This window comes from Petaurus breviceps, unplaced genomic scaffold (assembly GCF_028583685.1).
Source record: "Petaurus breviceps papuanus isolate PSGF00001 unplaced genomic scaffold, PetGlider_PUasm1.0 90865, whole genome shotgun sequence".
NCBI classification, from domain to species: domain Eukaryota; kingdom Metazoa; phylum Chordata; class Mammalia; order Diprotodontia; family Petauridae; genus Petaurus; species Petaurus breviceps.
Window position 1 is genome coordinate 1,464,018 of NW_027187367.1, and position 23,452 is coordinate 1,487,469.

The 23,452-nt window shown below is 40.7% G+C and overlaps 1 protein-coding gene across 2 annotated transcripts in view; it reads right to left on the reverse strand.

Moving 5' to 3' along the window:
• LOC138149895 (zinc finger protein 286A-like) overlaps positions 1-19,688 on the reverse strand; it is a 130,467-nt gene extending 110,779 nt beyond the window's left edge. Inside the window, exons 1-2 of one of the 2 annotated variants that reach the window (XR_011165461.1) lie at positions 19,439-19,606; positions 19,151-19,285 (exon numbers count right to left, since the gene is read on the reverse strand). The gene's annotated coding sequence lies outside the window, so the exon portion shown is untranslated. Of the gene's footprint in view, positions 1-19,150; positions 19,286-19,438 lie in introns of both variants that reach the window. The other variant, XM_069073097.1, reaches the window with a different exon arrangement.
• Between the last annotated feature and the right edge of the window lie 3,764 nt (positions 19,689-23,452).

A 23,452-nucleotide genomic window follows, 5' to 3' on the forward strand; every position in this document is an offset into this window, starting at 1 on the left:
GGAAGGTAACAATTCATTTGAAATTCAGATAGGTAAATCCAACATGGGGAACAAATAAAAAGGTATAATGGAGGAGAGGTGAACCAGCAAAAGAAGTTATGAAAGTGATGGGGTGCTTGGGGTGTCTATGTTTGTAACATCAGTTTGTAAAATCAATTTGTAAAACCAGTCTGTAAAATCACATTCCCCCCTCCCTCCCACCAGCCTCAGAGCGTTAACTCTGCTCCTTCCTCCCGCCAGCACTCTGCCTAGCAACAATTCATGAACTGTTCATCTCCCCTTAGTGTATTGGCCAGCTGCACCTATGAATTCTTCAATGCACTATCTGTAAGTTAACTCCTCAGCCAATTATACACATCCTGAATCCCCGTTAGCCTTGGTTCTCAACATCCATCTTGTCAAACGTGACACTGACGGGTGGCAGACTGGGCACTTCTCAGTCAGCCCTGATCGCTAGCTGACTTAGTGACATTTCAAGCCTAAAACCATACCTCCAGGTAGCCCCACCTTGGGCTATTTCCCAGTGAATTATGGACAATACGCCCGCACAGTTGATATTACAAGTGCATGTTCCTTTAAGCAATGACCACTCCTTAACTCCTCCCTAATCCCACCCTTACTCACCTAGTTAGCATAGTTGACATCTGATTTACTGTTGTGACTCCTTAAAAACTATACCTATGACTTCTTTAAGTTTGTAGGTTTCCTAAGACCTCTTGTCTGCTGTAAAGTGTAGCAATAAACTTTTACTATCCTGACTTAAAAGATTGCTTGGGTCCTATGAATTTATTCCAGACTGCCCGCTCAGGGACTCTGGTCATTAGAGCCCCTGTAACACCTATTGCCCCCTCATCAGAAGGAGTCCTTTCACAGTGGCCGAAGTGAGCACAAAGACTGGATTGAGCCTATTTAAGAAGGTGGGAAATGGAGCCAGGTAATAGATTAAGTGAAGGAAATTGGAGATAAATAGGATTTCAGCTAATCAGCCAAATGTGGGGACAGCAAAATGTGAGATGAACTACCAGAGACACCACTAGCTGGTCCCAGGGAAGTGGTAAAGAGAGATGTGAAGCAACTGATCAGAAGGGCAAGGAATAACTGCTGTTCTTCCCAAAAATGGAAAAGGGAATGACTTTTCCCATGCCTTGATTGCAAATAATATCTCAGGAGACCTGGAGAAATTCTGAAGAAGGTTGCTATCATTTCCGGTTACCTTTCCCTCATAGACCGGTAAGGCTGTTCCTTACAATGACTTTGGGAATATATAGTTTGCCTCCACTTCCTTTCCTCTCACTCTTTTAACACTCTACAGTCTAGCTTCCACCCTCATAATTCCGTCTTCCAAAGTTACCAATGATGTCTTAAGTGCCAAATTCAATGGTTTTTTTTTTTCTCAGTCCGCATCCTCCTTGATTTCTTTGCAGCCTTTGATACTATCACCCTTCTTGATACTCTCTTCTTTCTCAGTTTTCAGGATGTCATTCTCTCCTGGTTCTCCTACTACCTATCTGACCACTGCTTCTCAGTCTCCTCTGCTGAACCTTCATCAGTTTACACCTACCAACTGCGGGTGTACCACAGGGCTCTATCCTGGGTCCTCTTCTCTCGCTATACTATTTAACTTGGTGATCTCATCAGTTTCAATGAATTCAATGATCATTTCTATGCTGATGATTCTCAAATCTATTTCTTCAGCCCTAACCTCTCTGTTGACTACCAGACTTGCATGATGTTCCATAGACATCTTAAACTCAACATGTCAAAAACTGAACTTATTATCTTTCCCTCAAAACCTTACCCTCTTTTTAAAATCACTGGGGTGCCACATTTCTCCCAGTCACCCAGGTTAGCAATCTGGGTATTAACCTTGACTCCTCACTTTCTCTCATCATTGCTCCCAATATCCAATCTGTTGCCAAGAGCTGCCAATTTTCCCTTTGTAACCTCTCTTGGGTATGGCTCCTCTGTTCTTACACCACCACCACCACCACCACCATGATATTTATCACCTCATGCCTAGACCACTGCAATAGCCACTGGTTGGTCTGCCCATCACAACTCTCTCCCCACTCCAGTTCATCTTCTACTTGGCTGACAGAGTGATCTTTCTAAAGAGTGCAGGTCTGAGCATGTCTTCCTCCTACTTCTACCTCCTTACTCAATGAACTCCCATGGCTCCCTATCATCTTTAGAATAAAATATAAATTCCTCTGTTTGGTGTTCAATGACCTTCATAACTTGCCCACCTGCAATTGTCCAATCTTCTTACTCTTCACTCTTCCCCCTTTTTGTCCCCCGTACTATGGTATCTAGTGACACTGGTCTCCAACAAGACATTCCATCTCCTGACTCCATAAATTTTCAGTGTCTGGACCCCATGCTTGGTATGCTCTCCCTCTTCATCTCTGCCTCCTGGCTTCTTTCAAGTTCAACTAATATCCCAACTTCCACAGGAAGCCTTTCACAGTCTCCCTTAATACTAATGCCTTTCCTCAGTTTGTTATTTCCCCTTATTCTTCCATAGCATTTTTAAAGGCAGCTAGGTGGTACAGTAGATAGAGAGAGGGGTCTGAACTCAGGAAGACCTAAGCTTAAACTAGCCTCAAGACACTCCTGGGAAAGTCACTTAACCTCTGCCTCATCTATAAAATGAGGATAATAATAGCATCTACCTCACAGAGTTGTACTATATGATAATATTTGTAAAGCACTTAGCGCAGTGCCCTACACATAGTAGGTGCTATATAAATACTGTTATTAGTTGTTTGCATACTTTCTCCCCATTAGACTATGACCTACTTTAGAGCAGGATTTTCTTTTGCCTCTCTCTTACTTATCACCAGCACTTAGAACAATGCCTGGAACACTTTAAAGATGCAAACTGATTGATGATAAATCATACTTGCCGACTTTTGTCAGGAAGGTGCTAGACTAGAAGTACAGCATGATGGATATATTTTCAGATATTACCAATGAGTAGATTGTTTTGCTCTAATGGACTTATTTGTTACAAAGAAAGGCTTTTATTTTGGAGGGTATGGTGGCAAAGGTATTTGAAGCACTGGTGGTGATGGTGAATCTAATCTAGCCCCTTCATTTTATAGACAAGGAAACAGAGACCCAGATAAGTAATATGATTTGGTGCAAGTCACAAAGAGATACAACTCAAATCCAGGTCTTCTGAATTTAAATCCAGCATTGTTTTTTTCTTTCCTCATCCCCACTTCTCTCCTCCTCTATTCAAGTCTCTGGTGATCCTTTTCCTTACCAAATCCTGCTCTTCCACTTGGGCTTTCAGTCCCATCTCCTCCATTTAGCTATGGGAAATTACTCCCTAGATCATTCTTTCTTCTTTAATCTGTTCTCATTCACTGGTTCTTCCTCTGCTAAATGCCCAGATCTCTTTCTTAAAGGGCCTTTATTTGACCTTGTCAGCTCCTCAATCTACTGTGCTATAGATCTTTTAACAGTCAAATTCCTAGTACCATCTACACACTTTGCCTCCATTTCCTTATTCACTCCCTACCACTTAACTAAAGCTATTCTCTTCAAGCTTACAAACAATCTCTCTCTCTCTCTCTCTCTCTCTCTCTCTCTCTCTCTCTCTCTCTTTCTCTCTCGATTAATTATTTTTTAGTTTTCAACAGTCATTTTCACAAGATTTTGAGTTTCAAATTTTCTCCCCATCTGTACCCCTCCCATCCCAGATGGCATGCATTCTGATTAACCCCCTTTCTCCATTCTGCCCTCCCTTCTATCACACTTCCCCATTCCCTTCCCACTTACTTCCTTGTAGGGCAAAATAGATGTCTGTACCTCATTGCCTGTATTTCCCAGTTGCATATAAAAATAATTTTTAACATTTGTTTTTAAAACTTTGAGTTCCAAATTCTCTTCCTTCTTCCCTCCCCACTTACCCTCATTGAGAAGGCAAGCAATTCAATATAAGTTATACGTGTGTAGTTATGCAAAACACTTCCATAATAATTACATTGTGAAATACTATATTTCCTTCCATCCTATCCTGCCCCCCCACTTATTCCATTTTTTCCTTTGACCCTGCCCCTTTTCAAAAGTGTTTACTTCTGACTACCTCCTCCCTCATCTGTCCTCCCTTATATCATTCCCCCCCCTCCATCCACTTCCCCCTTACTTTCCTGTAGGTAAGTGTAGTGCCAATTCAATATTTACAGTGCCCATGATCACAATAAAGACCGTGAATATAAGTATTGTGTGATGTTTGATTGCAAAATATACCAGATTCTCCAGGTAGAGAACAGAACTGAAACATTTATTTAGACACCAGAAAATTGAATCCCCAAACCAGTAAGCCGATTCCATCATAGTACCAAAGATATTCAGAGCCATAATTATGCCAAGAGCCACAGCATCCTTCAGCCTTCCCACAAGCCAATACAAGATCAATATTTACTCACAGACCTATCTCCTCAATGAGTGACCTCTCTTTATCCCAACATCTGGCTAGCTCTGAACCAGTTTCCTGTGGGCTCTACACCCCTTCAGCAAACTCCTCCCACCACAGGCTCCATGTGACTACATTCAGCCCATTGAGGGCAGAGTTTATCTTTACAGCAGGGAAGCTTCCTGTGGCTCTGCTGCACCCTTCAGCAAATTCCCTCCATCACAAGCTCCATGTGATTACATTCAGCCTTTTAGGGGGACAGAGTTTACTTTCAAAGCAGGGGAGGTCTTCAAACTCCCCCCTAGGTCTATTAAGGGGCAGGAAAGATCTTCAAATTCCCATTCCCATTATAGTAAGATTCCCAATTGAGTTATGTTATTCCCTCCTTAAGCCAAATCCGATAGGAGTAAGGTTCACTTATTCTCTCTCATTTCCTCACTCTTCCCCTCTATTGTGAAACCTTTTTCTTGCTTCTTTTATTGAGATAACTTACCCCATTCTCTCTCTTTCTTCCAATATATTCCTCTCTCACCCCTTAATTTTGTTTTTAGATATCATCCCTTCATATTCAACTCACCCTGTGCCATTCATCCCTCCATCTGTCCATCCATCCGTCCATCCATCCATCCATCCATCCATCCATCCATCCATCCATCCATCCATCTATCTACCTATCTATCTTCCCTCCAACTACCCTTATACTGAGAAAGGTCTCATGAGTTACAAAAATCCTCTTTCAATGTAGGAATGTAAATAATTCAACTTTAATAAGTCCCTTATGATTGCTCTTTCCTGTTTACCTTTTCATGGTTCTCTTGGTTCTTGTTTCTGAAAGTCAAATTTTCTATTGAGCTCTGATCTTTTCAATAAGAATACTTGAAAGTCCTCTATTTCATTGGATGTCTGTATTTTTCCCTGAAGCATTATACACAGTTTTGCTGGGTAGTTGATTCTTGGTTTTAATCCTAGCTCCTTTGACCTCCAGAATATCATATTCTAAGTCCTCTGATACCTTAATATAGAAACTGCTAGTTCTTGTGTTATCCTGATTGTATTTCTACAATACCAGAATTGTTTCTTTCTGGCTGCATGCAATATTTTCTCCTTAACCTGTAAACTCTGGAATTTGTCTACAATATTCCTAGGAGTTTTCCTTTTGGGATCTCTTTCAGGAGGTAATTTGTGGATTCTTTCCATTTCTATTTCCCATCTGGTTCTAGAACATCAGGGCAGTTTTCCTTGATAATTTCTTGAAAGATGTTATTTAGGCTCTATTTTTGATCATGGCTTTCAGGTAGTCCAATAATTTTAAAATGATCTCTCCAGCATCTATTTTCCAGGTCAGTCATTTTTCCAATGAGATATTTCACATTGTCTTCTATTCTTTCATTCTTTTAGTTTTGTTTTATAAGTTCTTTATTTCTCATAGTCATTAGCTTTTATTTGCTCCATTCTAATTTTTAAGAAATTATTTTCTTCAGTGAGCTTTTGGATCTCCTTTTCCATTTGGCCAGTTCTGCTTTTTAAGCCGTTCTCCTCATTGTTTTTTTGTACCTCTTTTGTCATTTGGGTTAGTCTATTTTTAAAGGTGTTATTTTCTTCAGCATTTTTTTGGGTCTCCTTTAGCAAGCTGTTGACTTGTTCTTCATGGTTTTATTGCATCACTTTCATTTCTCTTCTTAATTTTTCCTCTATTTCTCTTACTTGATTTTCAAAATCCTTTTTGAGCTCTTCTATGGCCTGAGACCCACTCATATTTTTCTTGGAGACTTTGGATGTAGGAGCTTTGACTTTGTTGTCTTCTTCTGGTTGTATGTTTTGATCTTCCTTGTCACATTTTTTTTTCCTGCTGTTTGCTCATCTTGCCAGACAAAAACTTGACTTTCTAACTCCTTGTCAAGGTAGGACTCTGCTTCCAGTGAGGGTGGGAGTGGGTGTATTGTTCCAGGCTTTAGGGCTTTGGTGCAGTTGTTTTCAGAGATATTTCTAGAGACCTGTAAATTTTCAGCCCTTCCAAGGTGTTATGCTCAAAGGAGAGGTGTTTATTCCTCTCCTGCTTTGTGAGTGACCCCAAGTGGTCTTTTCTATCTTGGAACTGTAAGGAGGATTCCCTCTCCACTGTTGCCACGAGCTCCACCATACTAGTTCTCTTTCTCACCCTGGGACTGCCACCCAGAACTGTGACCAAGATGCAAGCAGGGGAAAGCAAGAGAATGATGGCTCAGAGCCAGCAAAGAGATCCCTGTGATTGCCCTCTGATCAGCCACTGGATCCCCTCACTGTCTGTGGGCTGGGAACTCTGGAAGCAGCTGCTGATGCTGCCACCACAGCCACTACAGCTACCACCACCCCACCCTGCCACCCTGGGGCTGGGGCCAAATCATTCTCTTCTTTCATCCAGGTCCCACAGAGTTTTCCCACTGACCTTCTATTCTGTCTCTGGCATTTGTGGGTTGAGAAGTCTGGAAACTGTCACAGCTGCCAGTGAGTCAGTTCCCTGAGACCTGCTCTGGCCCTGTATATGCTGGCAGCCAGGAGTGATAGACCCTTTCTGTCAATCTTCTATGCTCTCTTGGGCTGGAGATTGTGTTTCACTCTGTCATTTTGTGGATTCTGTAGCTCTAGTATTTGTTTAGAGTAATTTTTTTACAGATATTTAGAGGGGTTTGGGGAGAGCTTAAGCAAGTCCTCGCTTTTACTCTGCCATCTTAGCTCTGCCCCCCAACAATCTCTTAAATGCTAAATATCTGGTCTTTTCTCAGTCCTCCTACCATAGGTTATTCCTACAGTCTTTGACATTGACCTTTTCTTTCTGGACACTGTCTTCCCCTTGCTTTCTCCTCAACATTACTTGATTGCGCCTTCTCAATACCCTTTGCTGGATCATCATTCTCCTCCTATCCACTAAATGTGAGTGTGTAAGGAAGACCTCCCTCATCACTCTTATCTGATCCCTCCTCCCTTTATATTTTTTCTCTTGGTGACCTCATTGACTCCCTTGTGTGCAACTATCACCTTGATGCAGATCACTGACATATAACCAACTTCGTGCTGTATATCTCTACTTTGACTATCCCAAACTAAATATGTCTTTAAAAAGAGCCCATTATATTTTCCTAAACCTACCCCTCCTCCAAACTTCCCTGTTTCTTTTCATAGCACTATAATCCTTCCAATAACTATATCCTATTTAACTTTAGAAAAGAAATGAGAAACTGTAGCCCCCTCTTTTCCTTGAAGAGGTAGCAAACTATATATTGCATATGCTGTCAAATGCAGCAGATATGTGTCAGTTGGCTCTGCTGAACTATTTTTGGTGCTTTTAATTTTTTTTTAGCTTTTGGGACAAAGGAAAGCTTACTTGATAGGTGAGGTGGGGAAGCACATCTGGAAAAGAATGTGAAACAAAAATAAAAAACATCCAAAAAAAGTTTTTTTTTTTTTTAAGTAAAGGGGTGGCTAGGTGGCACAGTGAATAGAGCACTGGCCCTGAGGTCAGGAGGACCTAAGTTCAAATCTGGCCTCAGACACTTAACACTTACTTGCCCCTTACAAAAAAAAAAAAGCAAAAAAAAAGTAAAAAGAAACTTTGGTACTCCTACATTATATGTAACTTAGGAAAATTAATTTAATTGTAAATGTAAAATGGCTTTGGTTTTTTGAGAGTAGGTATACCCCATCTTGCCCAGGCTGGAAATACAGTGGCCATTCACTGGTATGATCTTTCTACTGGTTGGCCTAGAAGCTTTGACCTGCTTTCTATTTTTTTTTTTTTACCTTTTTGGAGGGCAATTGGGGTTGAGTAACTTGCCCAAGGTTACACGGCTATTTTTTTTTGTGTGGGTGTTAAGTGTCTGAGGCCAGAGCCGAGTCCTCCTGACTTTGAGCTGGGGTTTTACTCACTGCGCCACCTAGCAGCCCGTGCTTTCTTTTTCCAACCTGGTATGGTTCACCCCTCCTTAGGTAACTTGGTGGCCTTCTCCACCTGAAGACTCATCATAGTGGTGCCAAAACTTGCTAGGTTGAGCCTTATTGAAACTCAGAACTCCTGAACTCAAGCAATCAATCAGTTTCATGCTCTGCAGCATGAATTATAGGCATGTCACACAAGACTAGACCCAAGTGATTTCTAAAGGAAAAGAATTAATAGCTGGAATTTATATAGAGCTTTAAAGTTTGAAATGCATTTTACATATGATATATCATTTAATTCTCACAACAACCCAGGGCAGTAGATGTATTATAATTATTATTTTACAGATAAGGAAACTGAAGCTAAGAAGTTAAGTGACTTGTGCAGTCACATTGTTAGTAAGTGTGAGGCAGGATTTGAATTCAGGGCTTCCTGACTGTAAGGCCAGTATTTTCCCTCTTCATCATTTAGCTGTCCAAAATAAATAAAGCTCAAGTGCCACTTTTTACAGAAGGCTTTTCCTGATCCCTTCCTCCACTACCAAAGTTGTTATCTCTCCCTGCCTTTTGAAGTTACTTTGTTTTTTTGTATATACTTGATATTTATTTATTGGTCTACATGTTGTAGCCCTTCCTGACTCCTCAAGTAGAACCTAAGATCATTGAAGGTAGATACCATTTAACTTTTGTAAATAGTGGGCATTTAGTAAATGTTTGCTAAAATGAATTCCATATCTTCTCTCCATTCCCTCTTATCCAGAAATCTCCAATAACTAAAAAAGTCCAAAGCCTGTGTTTCAAATATAATTACTCAAAGAAAAGGCAAGAGATGTTATCTTTTCCAACTCCCTTAGTGAGCTGTATGTCAAATGGTGAATAAAACTGAACCAAATACTACTATAAAGTGTCCAAATTAGTTTGTGAGAAGGGAATTATAATTTTTATATTAACCAATATGATATGTGTAATGAATACACGAATAATTTAGCTTTCTCAAGAGTTGTCTCTCTAGCTCACGAGTCAAAAGCTGTGAGAAACATATTTTTGGGGTTGATAGGACTTCCCAGGCAGGGTCAGGGAGGTAGCCCGGACAAGCTTCCAGGTCCACTGCTCCCTTGGGGGTCCTTAGGAAGATCCACGTGGGATGCCCCTCAACACAGCTGTGGGGAACACAAGACTTCCAGGTGGGATTAAGGAATTAGTTTAGGATGAGCTTCCACTGCCCACTGCTTCCCTTTTTGGTGACCCTTGGGAAGATCTACATGATGTACCCGTTAAAATGACAAACCCCTTTTCATTGAAAGAACTCAGAAACAGAGTGTGCAAAGGAAGGTGTTTACTTATGCTTCCAGCAAGGAAGCAGGTACACATACACACACACATATACATATACACACATATAGAGTCAAATTCCTCATACCCCTCACCTTTTTTACCTCTATATTCTACGTTCTCTATATATGCAGATTATATAGGCATGACTTGTGACCTGGGCATAATCCCTCAGGCTTAAACTGGTTTTTCCAGGTTAACGCCTTTCTAGTCCACTTGGAGGCAGGAGCCAGGATGACAATTGTCTTAGTAAAATAAGATAAGTGAGCTTCCCCACAGTTATTGATCATCTCTCAAAAACTTTTGTGGGAGCAAAACAAGATACCATTATATCCCTTCTTATAATTCCTTCCTCTTCTTTTTAATAAGAGTTTTGCTTCCATACTTCTTTCTCATATGAATTCTTCCCCTCATCTCTCTTGACTTTAAAAGTAAGATCAGCACATTGACAAATTACAAGGGGGCGGTCCCCTATCTGAGTACAGATACAGAGACCCAAAAGAAAATAATAACAAACTATCAATTGTCCCTTTAAGGTTCAGAAGTTTCTTCTCATACAGCTGTTTGGCAAAGGAGGGGGACACCATCTGACAGATGTTCTCTGGTCCTTGGGGTGCTTGTTCCAGCCATCTTCAGCACTGTATCTCAGCATCTTTTCATCCTCCTGTAGGAATCTGCTTTCTTATGTTCACTCTCTTACAAAAGTGACCTTGGAATGATTTTTAAATTACCATTCCTAAACCTCATGCCCTTATCATTCTTACAAAATCAAACTTGGAACCTTGGTCAATTGTCACATTCAAGAAACTTACATTAGAACCCAGTTTCTTATACTTTACATTAATTCATTATTCATTCCCTCATCAGGAGGATGAGATTTCACTAAGGAATTAATAACAAGCTCCAATATATACATAAATACATTAAATAATCAATTTTAACACAATACAAATCATGTAAAACAATTCCAACTTCTGGTCATGTTATGCTTCTCTCAAAAGCATTTACAAAATATACCATAAACTATTCTTCTTTTAACATTAATTAATGGTAACAAAACTGAGACAAGTATGATTTTAACTAAGTAACAGAATATCAGACTTTGGCCCTTATTGGGGTTCAAATATTGTCACCTGAGATGTTCCAAAATCCAAAAATATATTCCAAAAAAAAATCCAAAATATATTCATTATTCTGTGTACAAAACTTTTAATTATAGAAACTTGCCATTAAGAGAGTAGGGACATAACTAAAGCAAGGGAATAACATCTCCCCAACTCCATGTCAATTTCATGCAGAAGGTATCTAGGACTATTGAGCCAGACCCAAAGACTACCAGGTGTCAGTTGATAGATCAAGTCGGGAAAGGTCTACCTCAGCCCAAGCTGAATTGTTGTTTTCCCAACTTTCCCATGAGATCACCCTGTGCAGCTCATAGATGCATCTTTGCAGGGTCACTGGCCTCATGAATCATTGGCTCAGATAGTGTTTCTTGATATCCACACCCGTAGTTAAGACTCAGGAAAACAGTCAGTTAACAGTCCCATCAAATCTTAAATAGCAGACTCCACTAATCAGCTTCAGATATGACTATAACTTCACATTGGTTAAAGAACATCTTTAAAGAGAGTCTCAAATAACCTGCATTCATTTCTACACTCATTCTTGTTCATAAAAATAAAATCTTTCCTTGAGATCATAAGTTATTGCTCCAACAGATTTGCATCTGTTTCCAAAGCTTCTTTCTCTGACCATGCTCCATGAGATATAAGTAAGTTCAAAAATTAACCTTAACATATGTTTAGGTCATGGAATGAATTCAAAACAGAAACATTTAACCTTTCCATCAATGCAAAAGTATTCCACAAGTTACCTCCCTCTAAGAAACTTTGACTGAAATTCTTTTCCCCAGACTGAAGATGTCTCTGATTTCAGTAATTAATTTAGTCAATTGTAAATACCCAGTTGCTCTTACATCACTTTGAAATACACAAGGACCCCATTCCACACAGATACACTTTTTCTACAGTAACTTTAAAATCCCAACCTCAGTTCATGGGATAGTGATTCAACATTGCATTTATATCCTTATTTCCTTTCCTTCTCAAATTTGATTAAGCTATTAATATCTGTCTTCTTAAAATACTTCCTCACACTCACATTCTCCCCACATACTTAAACCATCTGAAACCGATACACAAAAGTTGTCCAGAGAAACTATCTAGAGACAGGAGGGGTTTGGATAACCCCCATTTGTTCCCAAACCTTCTTATCTGCCTTCCATATTTCTAACCAAACCTGTATTTATCTTCCCAAACCTCTGATTCCATCACTAACATAGCTGTCCTATACTGGAATCCCAGCTTAAACAAAACACAGAGGTTAATGGCTAAACTCACAAGCTGATGTATTATGTATCTAATCATTCCCATAACAATCAGAAATATCCCTGTGTTTGATAACAGAAAAATTTCATATACTTGCATTATGCCTAACTTTTCATTGATTACCAAACTCTGCCATAAGGATGAAAAGCGAGAACCTGATTGGATAAAGCATCCACAAGTATCACAATCACCTTATAGTCAGACTCGGGTGGAAAACATTCTCTTTCAAAGACCAAATGCAGACTACCACCTATTAACGATACAGAACCCTCACCGCGCCCCCCCGCCTCCCCCCAGTAATTCATGGAATTTCTCTCAGATTCTGATTTGATGCACTGACAACCACACACAAAATTCAAATTCAAAACAAAATTAGTTATGGTCCCACAAACACTTTTACCTTAAACATCAAGTTTCACTAATTACAACTTAGAGTTAGATACAGTCATTTTACTCTCATTGAATTGCAACAAATAAAGATTTACCAGGACTCACATACATAAGGGATTCCATTTAACATCCTTCTCTTCTTAATTTTAAACTTGTCCTGGCATAAAAGCCAATTGATTGAAATTCTTTCTATCATACATAACTTGCAACTCCTCAGCAAACCAAGTTCATTACTTAAGAATTTTTTTTTTTTGCTTTTTGGAGGAAGAAAGGTAGGGCAATTGGGGTTAAGTGACTTGCCCAAGGTCACATGGCTAGTTTGTGTTAAGTGTCTGAGGTCGGATTTGAACTCAGGTCCTCCTGACTCCAGGGCTGGTGCTCTATTCACTGTGCCACCTCACCATCCCATTGCTTAGGAATTTCATAACTAAAACAAGTTCCTTTCCCAGGGCTGATGACCCTGCCTACACAGATGGTTTCCAGGGGCCTTGGTGAGTTTATAAAATAAGGAGAATAGACATGGACCCCAGGGAGGACCCCCTGCCTGCTGACCCCTATACATACAGGAGAAGGAGAACTGTCCTGAATGGGCAGAACTAACCAAGATAAGATTCTCACCCACATCTCCTCCTTCACCTACATATTAACAAATTTAGGTTTTATCATTAACCCACAGTTTCACCAAATCCCTCTAATTATATATAATTTATAAATATATGAAAATATAATTTAATAATGTAAATATAGAATATAGAATAATATAAATATATAATATATAAAAATATTATATATATAAAATTGGGTTAATAAATAATTAACTTAGCTAATGAACAGGCTACTCTCTACCTACAGTCCCTCCCCCTTTCTTATACCAAATTTTCCAAATGTATAAACTACCCCATAAGCATATTTGGAACATTCACTGTTTGGGCCTAATTGTCACCAATATCAACCACTGTAATGAATTAGTTAATAGAAATTTGGGAGGCCCCTTTAAAATCACAAAGATCTTATAAAGCATTTCTTCCCTTTCTCAAAAACAGGTTACAGATTATCCTGATATTATTAACTATTACACAATTCCTAAATTCTCTGGTCATGAAACCTCTTCCACACAATTGACAAAATGTACAAAAGGAGATTTCACAAGGTCTTTTCTTCACATTATTATCAAGTTTCCTTTCACAAACATAGTTTTGTAAATGCTTGATTTATAGCAGAAAAATTCTAATGGAAACTTCCTTCTTAAAGCAAAAATAAACCTTAAACATTGGAATTAATTAAAACTAATTTGGTATAAAATGTCCTTAAATAAGTAAGTTCCCAAAATATTATAACAGACCAAATCCCTAGTTATTACAGAATCCTTAGATATCAAAATTCCTTCTTTTTCTTTCTTTTGTCTTTAAATATACTGTAAATTATTATTACATTCTGGAATTTCACATACCTCCAAATTAACATACATAAATATATCCTTAGATGAAACAGGCTTGAAAATTCACACCCCTTATCTTTTTTCCAGGATTCTCTCATGTTCATCTAAACACCCTTCATGCTTAAACAAGGTCTCACATCTTCAGGATATCAAGGGTGGGGGGAGGTGGGTTTCAGTCTGGACAGTGGCACCTCTCTAAAATTGAGAGGGAGTACTCTCTGCTCTCTACAATCTTATTCACTCTTCCTGGAATATTAGTCTGGATGTGCCCCCAAATTGTGAGAAACATTTTCAGGGTTCACAGGACTTCCCAGGCAAGGTCAGGGAGGTAGCTTAGACAAGCTTCCAGGTCCACTGCTCCCTTGGGGACCCTAAGGAAGATCCATGTGGGATGCCCCTCAAGGCAGCTGTGGGGAACACAGGAGTTTCAGGTAGGGTCAAGGGGTTAGCCTGGGACAAGCTTTTGATGCCCACTGCTTCTCTTTTTGGGGACCCTTAGGAAAGTCTACATGACATATCCCTCAAAACGACAAACCCCTTCTCACTGAAAGAACTCAGAAAACAGAGTGTGCAGAGGAAGGTGCTTATTTATGCTTCCAGCAAGAAAGTAGGTGTAGTGCTCCCTAGGGACACAGCCACTCTCAGACAGAAGCAGGAATGAGGGTCTAAAAATTCTGTCCTTCCTGGTAGACTTAGAGTTAGTTAAATTCCTCAAATTCCTTACTTTATTTCCCTCTATATATGTATTTTGTGCTCTCTCTCTCTCTCTCATCAAATTCCTCAAAGGTTAGTCAAACTTCTTATATTCCTCACCTTGTTTCCCACTATATTCTACATTCTCTACATATGTAGCTTATATGCAGATTACATAGGCATGGTAGTGAGGATACTTGTGACCTGGGCATGACCCCTCAGACTTAAACTGGTTTTTCCAGTTTAACCCCTTTCTAATCCACTTGGAGTCAGGAGCCAGGATGGCAATTGTCTTAGTAAAATAAGATAAGTGAGCTTCCCTACAGCTATTAATCATCTCCCAATAACTTTTGTGGGAGCAAAACAAGATACCATTATATTCCTTATTACAGAGCTCAAATGCAGCTTGAGCTGATTATTCAAAACTTTGACAATGCTCACAATCACTGGACCTTAAGTGAAGTGAATCAAAGATTGTAGAACCTGTTCCTGTCACAGAACTCTGGTTCTGTACCCTAGGGAAGGTGGTCATGATGCTCAAAGACTTGACTCCAGAATTGTTGTATTGTGGGATTTGTGGGTTTCTTGGGGGAAATCACTAAACAATTGTTTGTAATCCACTTTCCTCCCTCCTTCCCCAACTATGATTTAAATATATAAGCTGTGCTCTTATATCAACTAAGAGGACATTCCTCACTCTGAAATTGATTAATTAAACTATTTGATTACTGGCACTACTGTCACTAGGCCAACTTTATGTGGCTCCAAGCATTCTCAGGTTAGATCCTGGCTCAGTAAAAATCCTGTTAACATTAATTTGTGTCAGAAGTTTTTAAGAGCGGATGTAGAGTGAAGCCTTGACCTTTCTAGTGCTGAGGAGAAGGGACAAGAGCTACTAGATCTTTTTCCAGAGTCCTAACTCACCTTGACTGACAGGTTCAACAATCCCAACTCTTGTTCTACTATTAGACTCTTGTTCTACTATTACGGGCTCAACCTTTGATCAAGCCTTGATTTTCATAGTGAGAAATGCTCCTGGGCTCCTTTTCTAGCTCCAGATCACTTTGGAAAGGCCTGTTTTTGGGGTTTTTTTTGGGCACACAGATTTGGCTTTTTGCATGCATTGCATTTTTTTCTCTTAAAATGCAGGGCTGGATATGGCCTGCGGTTTTTCACTTATATTTTTTATGAATGCAGTCTGACGTATGGACTGCAGGTTTTTATTTCTGCACACAGAAAAAAAAAATTTTTGTATAAGAGCTGCTTGTGCAGTTTTGTGTATAGCTAAGCTTGTTGAAATTAACTTTTTAATTGAGTGCTTGGTTAGAGTTGTGGAATTTTTACTTCTATAATTCAAGTGAATTGCTAGCACAGTGCGGAATACTTCTATTTGTGTACTCATATTTTATGTATTTGTGTTGTTATATCCTCTACTGTGTATTTGTATTTGTGTATTGTTAATTATTGTTAGTTAAGTGATGTTATTAGCTTTGAGTGTACACCTTTAAAATGGGAAAGATGTGTGATAAAGGCATGGAAGACAACAGCAATTTTTATTCCCACAATAAACATGTGCCTTTCAAATGTATAAGAAATATGGATTTGACTGTCCCTCATATTGCCAGGATTGGGCTGATTTGACTAATGATGACCCTAAACTTTGCTGGCCTCCTTGGGGCAGCTTTGATAAGAATAAATTATAGTGGGTCAGCAAGGTGGTAAAGTGAATAGAGCACTGGTCCTGGAGTCAGGAGGACCTGAGTTCAAATCTGGCCTCAGACACTTACAACTTACTAGCTGTGTGACCTTGGGCAAGTCACTTAACCCCCAATTGTCCTGCCTCTTCCCCCATCCAAAAAAGTGAAGAAGAATAGAGTATTTAAGACAGAAATTGATGAATAAGGAAACAGCCTCTTGAGTGGGACATCTACAATAAATGGCACTCAGGTATGAATTAGAATCAATGAAAGAAAGGACTAAATCATTTGAAAACCTCATTAACAACTCCCAAACTACCCAACTATCTGAACTATACCCACCTTTACCAGAAGACTTCACCAGATCCCCAGCTTCTATATTCCCTTTTGAAGTACAAGCCAAAGTTCTCCCAGGAAAAAACTCTGAGGAGAGTGGCTTGGTCATGGTTTCAAGCCCTGGTAACTTGGAGAACTCCTGGTTGTTGCCAAAGGGTGTCTAGGCCCAAGGGAGGATCCCATAGGTTTTCCTGAGCACTTCCAACTAACCCTGTATTCATATAGACCAGTGTTTCTGGATCTATATCAATTTGGTCGAGAAGCGGGAGACTAAGACCTGGAGGAGGATCTTAAGCTAGACGAGGAATCACAGGGCCAGGGTGAAAGCATTATCAACTCAACCAAATTTTGGTTGAAAAGCTCTTTGAGGTCATATATCTTGTGCTCCCCTGACCCACTAATTTAACAAAGGTCTGAGATACAGAACAGGACCCTGAGGAATTTATCAGTCTTATGATAGACCTGCCCAGGATTTTGATGGAATTCCAATCACCTCACTTTTAATGAAGAAAATATTTATATCCCCTCCCTGCCTCAGCTGATAGTAGAACCAAACTGTTTAGACGTAAATGATAATATGGCCTAGAGGACAGAATACAGAACAGGTATGGGCCCTCTTCTGGCTCCACTACTGAACACTGTACCTATGTGACCTCAGACAAGTCACTTAATTTCTGAGAGCATCAAGACAATCTTTTGTCAAGTGATGATATTGTCTGGGGAGTGAAAACTTCTCAGAATGTGTCCTAGCATTTGGTGTCAGTTTTGACTGTAGGCTTCCCCCTTACCCTTTCATTGATGCTGTCAATCAGCAGCAAGTCCTTTTAGGAATCTTTTGACCCCCACTTAGCTTCAGTCCTTTGTCTTCTTTCGGGCCTCTGTGGGCCCCTCCTCCTAGCCAATGGGAGTCAGGGACAACCAGAGCTCACCCCCCCCCCCCCCCAACCAATGGGAGTGAGGGACAAGGGGGGAAATAGGACCCTGCTGTATTAGGGTTTTAAAACTCTGTTTGTCTGATATTGTGGGCCTCCTCTCCCTAATCTGTCATGGGGAGGACTGCACTCTTCTCTTGGGGGAAGAAAATAAAAATTTCCTGTTTTTATCCTGAGAAATCTCCATGTTCTTGATTAAATTTTGAATGGGGTTTTTCATCCCACACAATATGGTAGCAAATACTTGCCCTACCTTATGTCATAAGACTCTTATAAAGATCACAAGATCCAAGAGGGAAAAACATGGGAAATATTAAGTGCTATATACATATATAGGTAGTTTAATGACTCACAACCCCAAGTTTCAAACCAATTGCTTAAAAGACTGAGTTGGTTTAAATTTGGGAAGATGAAAAAGCCCTTTGAGGATTTATGAAAGAGTAGGAAAATTGGACTTCATCCTTCTATCTACACCCTGTTGGAAAATGGAGAAATGGGCTAGAAGATGTTTTGTGGGGGCTCAGGTTCAAATTCCCAAAGAGTTTTACTGCACTGAATTTGGAGTCAGTGGACCTAGGTTCAAATCTTAGTCATGGACAATTAATTTCTCTAGACCACAGCTTGCTCATCTATAAAATGTTGGACTACCAGTTGGACTCAATAATCAGCAAGGTTTCTTCTAGATTGTTCCTTCCTGTCAGTGATACTTTTCTATAAATTCTACCTCCCACTTGTACTCCTGTAGAGATCACTCATTCCTTATCACTTTTATCCTCAAGCATTTGAGTCAAATTCTTCTTCCAGAGTCCTCCTCACTACTTTCTGCATATTGTAGCCCCACCACATTCCTAATGGCTTTTCTTCCAACTGATACTTTCACTCTGGGGCTATTCAGAGAGCCAACCTTGGAAAGATTCAAGTCCAAACTTACTTGAAAGAGTCAAAAGGAGGGGCTTAAGCAATCATAATTTAATATAGTTCAACCTCAATATCCCACGGGAACTACAGAAAGACTCAGAATTTACACAAGATGAGCATCAGGCAGCAGAGTTAGAGCTGTGGTCAAAAGAGGTTAGAGGCCCTGAAGTGGGTTTATTTAAATATGTAAACAAAATGGCCTAGGACACGGACTTGGACACACAGGCACACAGACACACACAGAGCCACAGACAAAAAAGTATTTATTGCTTCCTTGTCCTTGGAACCAGAAAGTACAGACCTTCAGGACACCAAGAAATACATATAAATAGTTAGCTGGAAAACCCGAAAAAGGCACTAATTGATAGACTATTATAGGTTGGAAGTGGGGGGGAAGAATGGGGGGGTGTGTGGAATGCGGGAGGGGCTGCGGGGGAGGGAGGCTTTTCCACTTTTCTGTCTCGAAAGGGTGCAACCAAAGCTCTTCGGGTTTTGGTTACAAAAGGAGAGATTTAGTTGAGACAAGACTGTACCAAAAAGAACGGGTCGGTTGCCCCCAGAATGCGTCCTTCTTCCTTCTACGGTTCCCCACCCCTGTCAAAATCGCAGTAGGGCACTGCAGGGGAGTGGCCAGGAGCCACCGGCCGGGACCATTCCCGCAGATACCCGTGCCCCCCGGTCTGCGGACTCACCCTAGTCCAGCGGACAGACGATCAATTCTTCTGGCTACTCTGGAGAGCGCAGTGCCATCCCCTCCAGTCCAGTGCCGCCCTCTGTACTCAGTCCAAGCTCCTAAAGTGGGGGCCGGACCAGGAGAACGCAGCCTCCTGCAGCAGGAGGAGGGATTAAATGAGGACCCCATTGCCCCCCTGCTCCATCCCCACCCCCCACTCCGAAAAGAAAAGCAAGGTGGAGGGATCAAGAGCGTCCATGCCGACTTTAGAGGTCACACCCTCCCGCGAGCAAATACACCTTCGTACCTAGCAAGAGGTGTCCACAGGTACCCAAGGCCGTCAAGCAACAGATTGCGAAGCCGGATCATTTAAAACTACGATTCCCAAAATCCCCCTGGCTGTGTCTTCCTCCTGGCTTTGTTTTTCATCAAGAGGAAAGGCAAGACCGAAACTGGAAGCTTTCGGGAGAAATGAATTGAATCCCAAAGCAGAAGTGGGAGTGTGTTTTTTAGGCATCCGGGAACCGCGAACCCTCCTGGCTCTTTCGCTCCACCACATCCCTGGATAAAAAGTGCAAGGGGCTGCAGCCCAGGCCGGTTGCTCAGAAACCTCAGAGTGAAGTTACTAGCTAGAAAAACAAAAACTGTCAATTCTCTCTAAGGCCTTAACCTCTCACTGGAACTAGCTGATGCTAACAACTTTCCTCCTCTCTTCTGGAAAGAGACACCTTTGAATCCTTCCCAGGCTTCTCTATCCCTTCTCTGAAGAGTTAGGTGTGATTTTTTTTTTTTTGGGGGGGGGGAGGGAAAGAGAGAAGGCGGTCTCAACTGCTCCTAATTCAGCCTATACAGTCTCAGTTCTTTCCTTTTAATGGGACCTCTCACAAACTATTTGCATCTTTTTCAAAACTCTCAGGTAAGACTCCAGTTCTTTTGGCACAAAGATTAGGATGAGCCAAACCATTCAGGGATAAGAGAGAATGATTATCTTAACCACAAATCCTAGAATGTCAGTGTGAAGAGGTTACCCATAAAGAGGGTTGGGGTTGCTCTGGAGACCCCAAAATACCAATATGCCGGGTTTTGCCAAATGAATTCGACTCAAGTCTTCTCAGTATTAAAAGTTCGCTTGTATTGGACACCGAGTGAGCTTCTGCTAGGTCATTCTGTGGCGCTCTCACAGACGTGGAGACCAGATGGGGTCTTATATACAGAACGTTGTGGGAGGAATCTAGGGGTGGTCTAGAGGAGGAGTTTGGGGAGGGTCTTCAGGAGGAGTTAATGAGGTCCATGAATGAGGCTACCTGGAGACTACAGACAATGGTGGGCTAGGCCAGTTCAAGGGTGGATTGATATTTTGATAGGCTCAAGGGTGGGAAGTCTAGTAACTGGTTTGGGCCCAGCCACAATGTAATGTTTATGGCCTCTTGCAAATGCCTCATCAAATGGGACGATTTAATCAGAGTTCAAGGGGGTTCCCAGAGCCTGTACCTCAAAGATTCAAGGATAGTTCAAGGGGCCTCCCAGAACTCATACCTCATCAAGTACTTGGTTTATAGAAATGATTTGCCCATGGTCTAATAGGTGGAATTTGAACCCAGCTTCTCAGACATAGAACAGAAATCATCTCTAAGAGGGAGAATATTTTAATGTAGTTTTATTTGTCATGTATATAACATAATATATATGTTTTCTGATTCCAGGCATTGTGTTCTAGGTGAATAACTTAGAAAAGTGATGCTGTTGGTAGAATCATTAACTAGAGCCTAGGGGAAAAACCTAACAACTCACATTGGTTGAGGGTTTTATGGTGAAGGGATATGGAAAGTATTTACAGGATGAAAATCTCATCAGGTAAGTTCTTTTCTCCATATATTTTAAATTTGCAGTTGGAAAAACAGGAGTACTCATTCAGTTCAGTTCAGTTCTTCCTACTTCATTTTTAATGTTCTTCATCAATTTCTCCACTTTTCTCCCTAAAACAGTATCTATAGTGCATATTTATAGACTCTAATTTAACAAGTCAATAAACTGAGTCCCAGTAAGGTGAAATGATTGAATTCCTACAGGGTTATGGTTATTTGAAGGCACAGCTGTGTTGAGTCTGGCCAGAGGACCTAAACATGCCTTGTACAAGGTAAGCATTTAATAAATGTTAAAGAAACTAGTTTCAGTCAAATCTTTCCTCCTTCATCACCTTGTTTTTTAGGTGTCACACTCCCATCTAATTCCTAATGGCTTCAGGCAGAAAGATCACAGGTTGTTCCAGAATCAGCAGTTCTTGAGCATCTTGAGAGTTCTTTCTGTGAGCATCCAGCCTCTGAATTAGTAGGATTTGTAGATCAATCAAATCAATAAACATTTATTAAGACCCTATGTACAATTAAGGAGGTTCAGGATTCTTGTAAATGGAATGCTTGGCACTCCAAGAAAGACCCAAGGCAATTTCTTTAGAGTATTTATTCAGAATATATGTATATATAGGCAAGTGAGAAAGAAACCGGAGATAACAGAGTAAGAGGCTTAAAGATAGCAGAATAAGAGCAACCATGATTAATAGTGGATATATATTTACAAGCATCACTGTTTTGGGGAAGCACCAACACCTGACCACACAAGCTGGGGAATCCCAGTACAGCCCATCAGGATCCTGAATAGAAGGGTCCCAGGCAGGACGTCTTCTCCATGGGTAAGATTCCAATTTGGGAACTGAATCTTACAGTTTAAATAGTGCTGAGAACAAAGAAGGCATACTGCCAGGTGTTTTAACAAGGATCATATCTGGTGATCATATCTGGGATGGAGGCCAATCCCTCCAAGGCCTCCCCCCTCCAGCCCCTCAAGACCTTGGAGTGACTAGTTCCAGGAGTTGGGCAGTTATCATATCTCCTCTCAAGGACCGGTCCAGGGTCCCAGGAGAGGAGCAGCCCTCAATCTTCCTACTTGATGCCTGCATTTCCCTGAGGCCATAAGCCTTTCATTACAGCTAGGCCAAAATCTCTTACTCTTGACCTAGCCTAGCCCTCCATTGTCCAACTACTTCCCATCCTTGATCCTATCAATATATCAGTACCCAAATCTGTTACCCTTAAACTAGCCTAGCCCTCCACTGCCTGTTATCTCCAGGTAGCCTTCAGCTATTTCTCATCCTTAATCCCATTCCTGGAGTCTGACCTCAGTTTCCTCAAGATTCTCCTTAGACTCCTCCTCAAGACCCTCCCCAAATCCCTCCTCTAGATCACCTAGATCTCTCCCACAGTCTTTTTGAATATAAGATCTATCTTGCCTCCATGAAGGTGCTGAGATTCAATCTAACTCAGACTCAGTCTGGGTCAGATAGTTCTGGCCCACTTGTCTGATACAATCTATGAATTATGGGGAATCTTTAATAAACTTTGTTTCACTTTGGCTAAGAGAAGGCTTGAGTTGAATTGATTTGGCAGGACCTATCTGTTGGTATTTTGGGGTCTTGAGCACCCCTAAGCCCCAAACCTCAATGGTACCATGACTCAAATAGAAGCTACATGGATTCTGAGCCAGCTGCATGGAATCTCTCAAAACAAAATCTCTCAATGCCTTGTTTCTGCACACCTAAAATTACTTAAAGGTAAATAAAGTTTGGATTAGGCCAGGGGTAGGAAACCTTAGGCATTGAGGCTACATGTCCTTGGATATGACCTTTGACTGAGTCCAAGTTTTATGGAACAAATTCTTTTATTAAGGGGATTTGTTCTGTGAAGTTTGTATTCCAGTCCTGAGGACTGCACTTGGGGACCTAGAGGGCCTAGAGGCTATTAACACTCACTTTGGGGTGGCCAGGTGGCTCAGCGAGTAAGAGCACCGGCTCCAGTGTTGGGATGACCTGGAGATCGAATCCTGGGCTCAGACACTCAGCACCACACCCAGAAATAACTGGCCATGTAACCTTGAGCAAGTTACTTAACCCTGATTGCTTATTAAAAAAAAAAAACCCACTCACTTTGCTGGTAGTTCCTTCAAAAGATTTTCTGAGAGCAGAAGGGAGCTCTGAAAGTTTTCACATTCATTACTGAATCAAATATTTATTAAGGGAATATTAGTATGCTGCAATGGAGTAGGTTCTATGTATGCTTATTAACAGTTTTTTGAAAGCCTGTGGAAAGGAGTATCCCACAAACAGCTTGGGCACAAACTCCATGATTTGGCTACAAGGCTATTTGATAGCATGGTCCTCAACCCACCAACTAAGTGATTTTCTCAGATTAGATCCACTGTGCTTGTGGCAGTCCTTGAAGATATCATTATTTTCATTGCTCATCAATTACAAATGCTTAGCCTACCT